Source organism: Neophocaena asiaeorientalis, unplaced genomic scaffold (genome assembly GCF_003031525.2).
Source record: "Neophocaena asiaeorientalis asiaeorientalis breed wild unplaced genomic scaffold, Neophocaena_asiaeorientalis_V1.1 scaffold7, whole genome shotgun sequence".
Taxonomy (NCBI): Eukaryota; Metazoa; Chordata; class Mammalia; order Artiodactyla; family Phocoenidae; genus Neophocaena; species Neophocaena asiaeorientalis.
Genome location: NW_020185337.1, coordinates 7,230,020 through 7,239,723, shown reverse-complemented (window position 1 = coordinate 7,239,723; position 9,704 = coordinate 7,230,020). Strand labels below are relative to the sequence as shown.

The following is a 9,704-nucleotide window of genomic DNA, read 5'->3' as shown; positions in this document are numbered from 1 at the left end:
CATTAGTCTCAAGCTGCATGTGGCTGTCATGTACTTGAAATGTGGCTAGTGCTACTGAGGAACCAATTTTTAAATTTTGTTCATTTTAATTAAATTTAAAAGAGCTGGGCTTCCCTGGTGGCACAGTGGTTGAGAATCTGCCTGCCAATGCAGGGGACACAGGCTCGAGCCCTGGTCCGGGAAGATCCCACATGCCACAGAGCAACTAAACCCGGGCGTCACAACTACTGAGCTTGTGCTCTAGAGCCCGTGAGCCACAACTACTGAGCCCGTGAGCCACAACTACTGAAGCCCATGTGCCTAGAGCCCGTGCTCCACAGCAAGAGAAGCCACTGCAGTGAGAAGCCTGCACGCCGCAACGAAGAGTAGCCCCCTCTTGCCACAACTAGAGAAAGCCCACGTGTAGCAACAAAGACCCAACGCAGCCAAAAATTAATTAATTAATTAATTAAAAAAAAAAAGAGCTGCATGCAACTAGGGGCTACTTTATTGGATAGCAAAGTTCTAGAATGCTGCTGTGAATGAATGCCAGGTTTTTGGTCAGTAAGAGAAGCAAATGGTGAAGAATGGAGATGCTGTCTGTGACCGTTCTACAGAAGAAATCTCATTTGGAAAAGTTGGAGGGAAAGAGGCATCATGGCTTGTATGTCAGGAGGTGAAGTCAAGGTTTTTCAGGAAAAGGAAATCCTGAGTGGGTTCAAAGGTGAAGAAAATCAGAGGGCAGGAGAGGTGGACATTAAGAAAGGAGAGACACATGAAAAAGTGTGTTGCAAATGTCTAATTGTGCTAAAATACCCATAATATAAAATTTACCATCTTAACCATTTTTAAGGGTACAGTTGAGTGGTATTAAGTCCTTTTACACTGTTGTACAACCGTCTCCACCATCTGTCTCCAGAACTCTTTTCTCTTGCAAAACTGAAACTCTATACCCATTAAACAATAACTCCTTATACCCCCTCCTCAGGCCCTGGCAACCAGCATTCTGCTTTCTGTCTCTATGAATGCAACTGTTCTAGATAGCTCATAAAAGTAGAATCATAGAGTATTTGTCTTTTTGTGACTGGACTATTTCATTTAGTATATAATATTCTCAATGTTCATCCATGTTGTAGCATGTGACAGAATTTCCTTCCTTTTTAAGGCTGAATAATATTCCATTACATGTATATACTTATCTGTCCATGGACATTTGGGGTGCTTCCACCTTTGGCTGTTGTGAATAGTGCCTCTATGGAGATGGGTTCATAAGTATCTCGAGACCTTGCTTTCAATTCCTTGGGGTAAGTAGCCAGAAATGGAATTGTTGGATCATATGGTAGTTCTATTTTTAATCTTTTTGAGGAACCACCATACTGTTTCCCATAGAGCTGTACTATTTTACATTCCCATCGAGATATCTGCTTTTGAACCAATGAAGAATGGCACATCGGAGCCATCAAAAGACGGCTCTAAAGACAAGCGTGGGGAAGAGGTATGTTGAGATGGAAGTGTTGGGGGGGAGGGGCGTGTGGACAAGGCTGCTCGGCTCTAATGGTTTCAATTTTTTCACTGAAGTTGATGCAAGGACCTCACCTCCAAGGAAGAACACTGCTAAGGAAAAACCAAGGGCTTGAGGAAAGAAGTGAATGAAGGTGTGTAAAGTTAGTCCTTCATAAGAGAATAACAGGATGAATGGATAAAGAAGATGTTGTATGTGTGTGTATGTATATATATATACATACACACACATACATACACGACAGAATACTACTCAGCCATAAAAGATAATAAAAGAACGCCATTTGCAGCAACATGGATGAACCTAGACATGATCACACTAAGTGAAGTAAGTCAGACAGAGAAAGACAAATATCATATGATATCACTTATATGTGGAATCTAAAACCTGATACAAATGAACTTACTTACAAAACAGAAACGGACCCACAGACATAGTAAACAAGCTAATGGTTACCAAAGGGGAAGGGCGGGTAGGGATAAATTAGGAATTCAGGATTAACAGATACAAACTACTATACATAAAATAGATAAACAACAAGGACCTACTGTATAGCACAAGGAATTACATTCAGTACCTTGTAATAACCTATAATGGAAAAGAATCTGAAAAAGAATACATATATATATACATATATATGTATATATATATATATATATATACATATATATAACTGAATCATTTCGCTGTACACCTGAAACATTATAAATCAACTAAACTTCAATAAAAAAAATTAAAAAGAGCGGAACAGGGAAACTTTCCCAGGGCTCTGAAGCAGAGGTATAGCCAGGACTGTTACAGGACTGAATTGTGCTTCCAACCAAAAGATATGTTGAAGTCCTACCCAAAGGACCTCAGAATGTGACTTCATTTGGAAACAGAGTCACTGCCGATGTAATTCGTTAAGATGAGGTCATATTGGAGTAGACTGGGTTCCTCGTCCAACATGAGTGGTATCATTCTTATAAGAAGATGAAAATGTGAAGGCATGGAGACACACAGGGAGAATGCGACGTGATGGCAGAGGCAGAGATTGGAATTATGTCGCTGCAAGCCAAGGAATGCCAAAGAATGCTAGCAAACCATGAGAAGCTAGGAAGAGGCAAGGAAAGATTCCATGCAGACTCTCAGAGGGCCTGCTGACACCTTGATTCTGGACTTCCAGGCTCCAGGGCTGTGAGACAATAAATCTCTGGTGCTTTCAGCCACCTAGTCTGTAGTACTTCATTATGGCAGCCCTAGGAACTAATACAGCTGCAGAGTATGAATCTGCAATAGGCCAAGGTCATCCCACGCCAAGGTCAAAATGAGTACTTCCAAATTACTTTGCGTCCCACCTACCATCAATGTGCTTTCTGATACACTGCAGTAATACAGGTCATCAGTCAATGTAACATATATTTTGAATCACAGTCCTCGCTAAAAGATTTTCTTTCTGTCAGGAACAAATGGTGCCTGCAGATAAATTGTATGCTTCTAAGAACCAAGGGAGGAAAGAAATCCCAGAATCTTAGGGGAGAAGCACGTGGAGTAGATGTGTACAAGCAGTACCTCGGGGCTGTCATTACCTGGAATTCTTCTTGAATTAATTCATCCAGACAAGCTTGTTAAAACAATTAGAGGCTTGCAAACCTTACAGGGAGGTGGGGAGATAAGGAAAGCATCCTTATCTCTTGCTCAGTGGTACATACCATTACAGCCAGCAATGGCCACATCAGCACAGCACACGCACGGGCTTTGGGTTTAGACTAACAGCTGTCCTTCCAGCTCCCTCACTAACTGTCCAACTTTGCACAAATCACTGAATCTCAGTGAGCTTGTCTCCTTATATAAAATGTAGATAACACATGGGACTGCTTTGAGATCATGTCTTTGAAAGTACCTCACAAAGTGCCTGGCCCCCTAATAATAGGTTCTCATTCCCTTGCTGTCCCTAGTTATGCTGTCCAAGAAGGCAGTCCTGAGACACCTGTGTCTACTGGGCACTTGAAATGCAGCTACTGCAAGGATGAAATTGAAATTTTAATTAAATTTAATTTTAAATTTAGATTTAAATGTAAAAACTGAAGCAGTGTAAAATTTTTCTGGTAAATACAACTTTAGCATAATGGTAGGAATACACTTAGCTTGAATTATGGCATCGCATAAGATACAGTATTACTACTATGTGTGTGTATCAGGCACCAGCATCATTTCTAACGCTGCACATAAATGCTGTCACTGATCCAGCCAGTGGACATCCTGATTCATTTCCCCTGAATTTTTTTTCTGGGCTATAAGTCTTAGTATGGCTCTTGCTTCATCTGTAAAAATCAAAGACTTTTCTAATTTTTTAAATTCTTAAGTTTGTCTGCTTTTGCTGACTTTGGTCTTTAAATGCCAATGATTTGGGGAAAACAGTAGTACAATTATTTTCCTACTTTTACACTCGACTTTTATGGCAAAAGTCAGCATTAAGGTGACGAGTGCCTAGAGATTAAGCCATTTAAGAAAAAGTTGCCTGATATATCCAGACAAAACTATAATTCAAAAAGATATATGTTCATAGCAGTACCATTCACAATAGCCAAAACAACCTAAATGTCCATTGACAGAGGAATGGATAAAGAAGATGTGGTATATATACACAATGAAATACTACTCAGCAGTAAAAAAGAATGAAATACTGCCATTTGCAGCAACATGGATGCAACTAGAATATTATCATACTAAGTGAAGTAAGTCAGAAAGAGAAAGACAAATACTATACGATATCATTTATATGTGGAATCTAAAATATGACACAAATGAACCTATCTACAAAGCAGAAACAGACTCACAGACACAGAGAACAGACTTGTGGTTGCCAAGGAGGAGGTGGGTGGGGAGGGATGGCGTGGGAGTTTGGGGTTAGTGGATGTAAGCTGTTATATACAGCATGGATAAACGAGGTCCTACTGTATAGCACAGGGAACTCTATTCAATATCCTGTGATAAACCATAATGGAAAAGAATATTTAAAAAAAAGAATATAGGGCTTCCCTGGTGGCGCAGTGGTTGAGAGTCCGCCTGCCGATGCAGGGGACGCGGGTTCGTGCCCCGGTCCGGGAGGATCCCACGTGCCGCGGAGCGGCTGGGCCCGTGAGCCATGGCCGCTGAGCCTGCGCGTCCGGAGCCTGTGCTCCGCAGCGGGAGAGGCCACAACAGTGAGAGGCCCGCGTACCGCAAAAAAAAAAGAAAAAAAAAAAAAGAACATATAGAGGTATAACTGAATCACTTTGCTGTATAGCAGAAATTAGTACAACATTGTAAATCAACTATACTTCAATTCAAAAAAAAAAAAGCTGCTTTATTATGAATCCTGGGTGAGTCTGTGCCAGAGGCAGATGTACAGTGGTTGTGAGAGCTGACGGGTGTAGGGTCAGCACTGCCACTGACTGCAGCACAAGACAAGGGTTGAAATCCTTCAGATGTCCTACCAGAAGAGTCTGTCTGGCGCACCTTGTAAGGGGAGCTCGGCCATGGCTGACGTGGAAGCGATGTGGGTTATTTGGTTGAGTAGGATAACCTTGAGTGTTTGCCAAGTCAAGACACAAGTCATAAAAACAAAGTCTTTCCCTTGCTGCCTACTTGTCCTCCTCCCTTGAAAACATACCTCTTGCTTTTGTTAAAATTCACCTACATCCTAGTAAAAGATGAAGAGCTATGAACTGCAGTTATAAAGAAAAAAAATCCAGAAACATCTCAAGTTTAAAATTTCTTGACAAGAAATGTATCCAGTTAACAAACTCCCTCCTGTCTTGGCTCCCTTCCACAGCCCCTCACATTAAGAAAAAAAAAAAAAAAAAAAAAGCAATTAGACTCTGGCTTGTCGTGAAAGGCACACAGTAAAAGTATCACTGTTCCAAAATTCCAAAGCAATTTCACAATCCTAATGAAATGAGGGAAGAAATGGTTTTTTCTTGAAGTGTTGAAAACAATCACCCCGTTGCTATGTGGAGTATCTTTATAAACTGTAAAGGGATTTGCAAAAATTAGGTTGTTCCTTCAACACACACTCACTGAGCATCATTTATGCACCAGGCGCCACACGAGAAGCTGGGGATACGAAGATGAATAGGACGTGAGCGGTCTGGAAGAGCTGACGGCAGAGGGAGAGAGTCACGATTATTACTCATGATAATGTGGCCAGGCTTCCCATGCCCTCTTCCTACCTCTAGCTCCAGGAACCTTGATTTTAATTCACAAAGAACCATACTGTGGAGAGAGGGGAGAAAAGAAAAAGAAAATGACCACAGTAATGCCTGTAAAGGTGGCAGGTCTCTCTAGAAATATAGCTACTCCGTGAGCTTAGACCTCCTTTAAACGAAGGGTGAGGAAAGAACACAGCAAAACGCCTACGCAAACTGTACCAGGCCCAACCACAACAGACACCTAGGGCTAGACGAGAGGAATTCAAAACGAATTGGGAAAGAAAATCATATACTGTGTAAAAATCAGTTAAAAAGGAAAACGAAACAACCCGGAATAGAGTGAAAAACATCTTTCTCTCCTTGTCCTTTGCAGAATTGCCCCAGAGTCACATCCGAAGAAAGACATTACCTTCGGCTCCCCTGGAAACGTGAGGTTTCACAAAGTAATCCAAGTTTGGAATTGATAACCCAATTTCTACATATTTTGGTTTTAACTCAGATGAAACAACTCAAATATCCAAACTCAGGTTTTCCTGATGTGATTTTATGCCCGCTTAGAATCAGAGGCTATGGAGAAAAATATATACGCAATAAATCTAAAATCATTCAATTACCTTAAGTCAATTGGGAGGCTTATATTTACTGAGAATAGGCATTTGACTCCCACAGTACAAAGACAAGCAAATGGCTCCCATGTTGCAAAATCATTCTAAGTAGTTTATTACTCTGTGCCCGGTTGTTCAAGGGGCAAGGAGAAAGGCTTGGGAGCTTGATCAGGAAAATACTACATCTGTCAGCTGGCAGCAACAGCACGCCGACACAGCCTCTTGAACTGACTGCCGAATGAGCATCAGCTCACAGGAAGGGAAGAATTCAGCCCCTCTTGGGAAACAGATCCATGCTGCAAAATGAGTCAAGTTAATTTCCTTCAGTTAATTAAGCCGGTTTCCTTATTAGCAAAGGGAGGTGACCAAGTCTAGTTCACATCTAATGACTCACAGAATGATGAGGTTAGCTAGCCCCATCTCTATATTTAAACTTGACTTTTAGATAGAGTCTCAGAGAACTTCCATAAGCAGTACTAGCCCTACCCAGTATTTAGTTCTGCTTTTACTACTGTGGAACCAAGGATTCGCTCAGAAATGTCCACGTGAACTACCACGGAGGTCTGCTAACTGCGAAAATTCACATACTGCTTCATCTCAGAGACGTGTATGTGTGTGTGCGTGCACACCCAAGGCACCACGACATCCGGTATCCTTGAGAGGCTGGGGACTAAGCAGTATTGGGGAGTCCTCTAAACGCCCCTGGGACATGGCACCTCACATGGAGGATGGGTTTATGGTGAACACTTCCTCTTTACCTTAAGCAAAATTTTGATGGTGATGAGGGGTGGGTACGGGGACAAGAATTCCTCTGGAATGGCTCAGGGATCCAGGTCCAAACCAGGGTAAGTCTGATGGTATTGCTGAACCAAATCTACTGTTACCCAGACGGGTCCCAACAATTTAAGCCCTCCTCCAAGTTACCAGCAAGTAGCAAACATTCATCGTGTATCCATTCTATGCCAGCCAGATCCCAAATCTTTTCTCTCAATTCCCACATCGACCCTGCAAGGTAATAAACATCATTTATACAAATGAGGACACTAGGGCTCCGGAAGATGAAACAGACTGCCCAGGGTCACACAGCTCATGTGAGGGAGTTGAGACTTGAATTCAAAAGCCTATGCTTTCCGTTAGTTCCATGCCTCTCCGCTTGTGAATGGGATGTGTTTCTTATTTCCAAACTATTCTGAAATGAGTGTGGCTCTCAAATGAAATAGGGAAGGAGGGGAGGCATCTTCAGAGCTGCTCTTTCTATGCAGTGGGCGGCTGGCACATAAGGAAGTACTATCTGAAAGGGGATCTCCCGTAAGGGCTGCAGTTCTTTCAGATGTTCTCAGAACAGTTCTGCGGCTGTCTGGGTTGCTCAGGTAGAGATACATACTGCCCACTAACCCAACCCCAGTCTGATCCTAAAGAGCATGGCATGCCGCCCATGTAGGCCACGGGAATGGCCAATCACATTGACGACCGCCCTCCAGGGACATCTCTACAAAGGCACCAACACAAGGACGAATTTCCCAGGAAACCAAACTTGCTCATCCACCGTGGTTCATCTCTGGAGCTGTAAAAACTCACATTATACTGGCACTGCCTTCACCTGGATCTCTGTAATTCTCTTCATGTTTCTTTATTAATATCCTTCACTTCAATTTCACTTTCCTCATTAGCCCTCATAGGGCTAATATTCTGTAGTTCAGAAGACGACTGTATACACTAAATGAGGTAACATAAGCAACGTATCCAACAATGCCACGTGAAGACTTCCAGTAACTCTCCCCTTCCATTAATGGTTCCGTAGTGACCTGTAGGGATTTCCAGGTGGGTGTTCCTCATCCCCCTCTTCAATATTGTTATCAAGTGTAAAGACAATGCAAATATACAGTTTTAGATGATGGATCCAGGGTTCCACAACATGAATACTGATGATTTTTTTTTTTTTTTTCGGTATGCGGGCCTCTCACTGTTGTGGCCCCTCCCGTCGCGGAGCACAGGCTCTGGACGCGCAGGCTCAGCAGCCATGGCTCACGGGCCCAGCCACTCCGCGGCATGTGGGATCTTCCCGGACCGGGGCACGAACCCGCGTCCCCTGCATCGGCAGGCGGACTCTCAACCACTGCGCCACCAGGGAAGCCCGATACTGCTGATTTTTAAACTTGAGGTCTACATAAAAATGGATTTTAGGATCTCTAAGAATCCCCGAGAATTGTAGGCAGAATTTTGTGGTTATATGCCCCTTTTTTAGGAGAGAGGATGTAAAGCTTTCATCAGATTCTCAATGTGGTTCGTGATCCTCCAAAAGTGTAACAACAGGCTGGCGTGGGCCGCCATGTTGCAGCAGGACAGTAATGATGACATTGAAGATGTTTCACTGTTTGATGCAGAAGAGGAGACAACTAGTAGACCAGAAAAATCCAAAATCAGACACCCAGTGGCATCATTTTTCCATTTATTCTTTCGAGTCAGTGCAATTATAGTCTGTCTTCCCTGTGGGCTGTTCAGCAGCAGCTTTATTGCCTGTATGGTGACAATTATCTTGTTGTTGTCATGTGACTTCTGGGCAGTCAAGAATGTCACAGGTAGACTAATGGTTGGCCTGTGCTGGTGAAATCATACTGATGAAGATGGAAAAAGCCACTGGGTGTTTGAGTCCAGGCAGGCCTCTCCTCAAGACAGTGAAACTGTTTCAGAGGCTGAATCAAGAATCTCCTGGTTAGGACTCATTGCCTGTCCGGTGCTGTGGGTAGTATTTGCCTTTAGTGCCCTCTTCTCCTTCAGAGTGAAGTGGCTGGCGGTGGTTATCATGGGTGTGGTGCTGCAAGGGGCCAACCTGTATGGCTACATCAGGTGCAAAGTGGGCAGCAGGAAGAATTTAACCAGCATGGCTACATCGTACCTTGGAAAGCAGTTTTTAAGACAAACCACTGGAGACGATCAGATCTCCTGAAGAGAGTGAGGGAGCCTGTGTGTTCTTTCCATTGGGAACAACTGAAGGGGGTCTTGACTCTGAACCTTTAGAACTCAGTACCTATTGCAAAGAGGAGTGTTGGGTTTGTTTTTCCATTTTAAAGTTTACTTTAAAAAAAAAAGGAAAAGTAGTTTTCATATTAAGTTTTTACTTTCTAGCATATGGGGCTTGAAGGTGTGGTGTAGCTAGAAACATTGTTAACATTTGGTTCATGGTGTACATATGTATATGCACATAGTCGTGTAAGATCCATGTGTTAAATTAACACAAGTGTTTGTGTTCATGCCCATATGGAATGGAGACCTTCGCATTTTGATCCACAGAACAAGAAGGATATCCCTAGTCTATCTCAAAACTCTCTGTGTTTACATACTATTTCTGTAGATTATTTTATTTGCTTCCATGGTAAGAGTGAGCACTTTGGCTTATATAGAGAGTTAGAAATAATTGTTAATTTT

At 42.6% G+C, this 9,704-nt stretch overlaps 1 pseudogene; it reads left to right on the top strand.

Annotated features, from left to right (window-relative positions):
- The first annotated feature begins 8,596 nt into the window (after positions 1–8,596).
- On the top strand, positions 8,597–9,225 carry LOC112393674 (Golgi apparatus membrane protein TVP23 homolog B pseudogene; annotated as a pseudogene).
- Positions 9,226–9,704: the final 479 nt, after the last annotated feature.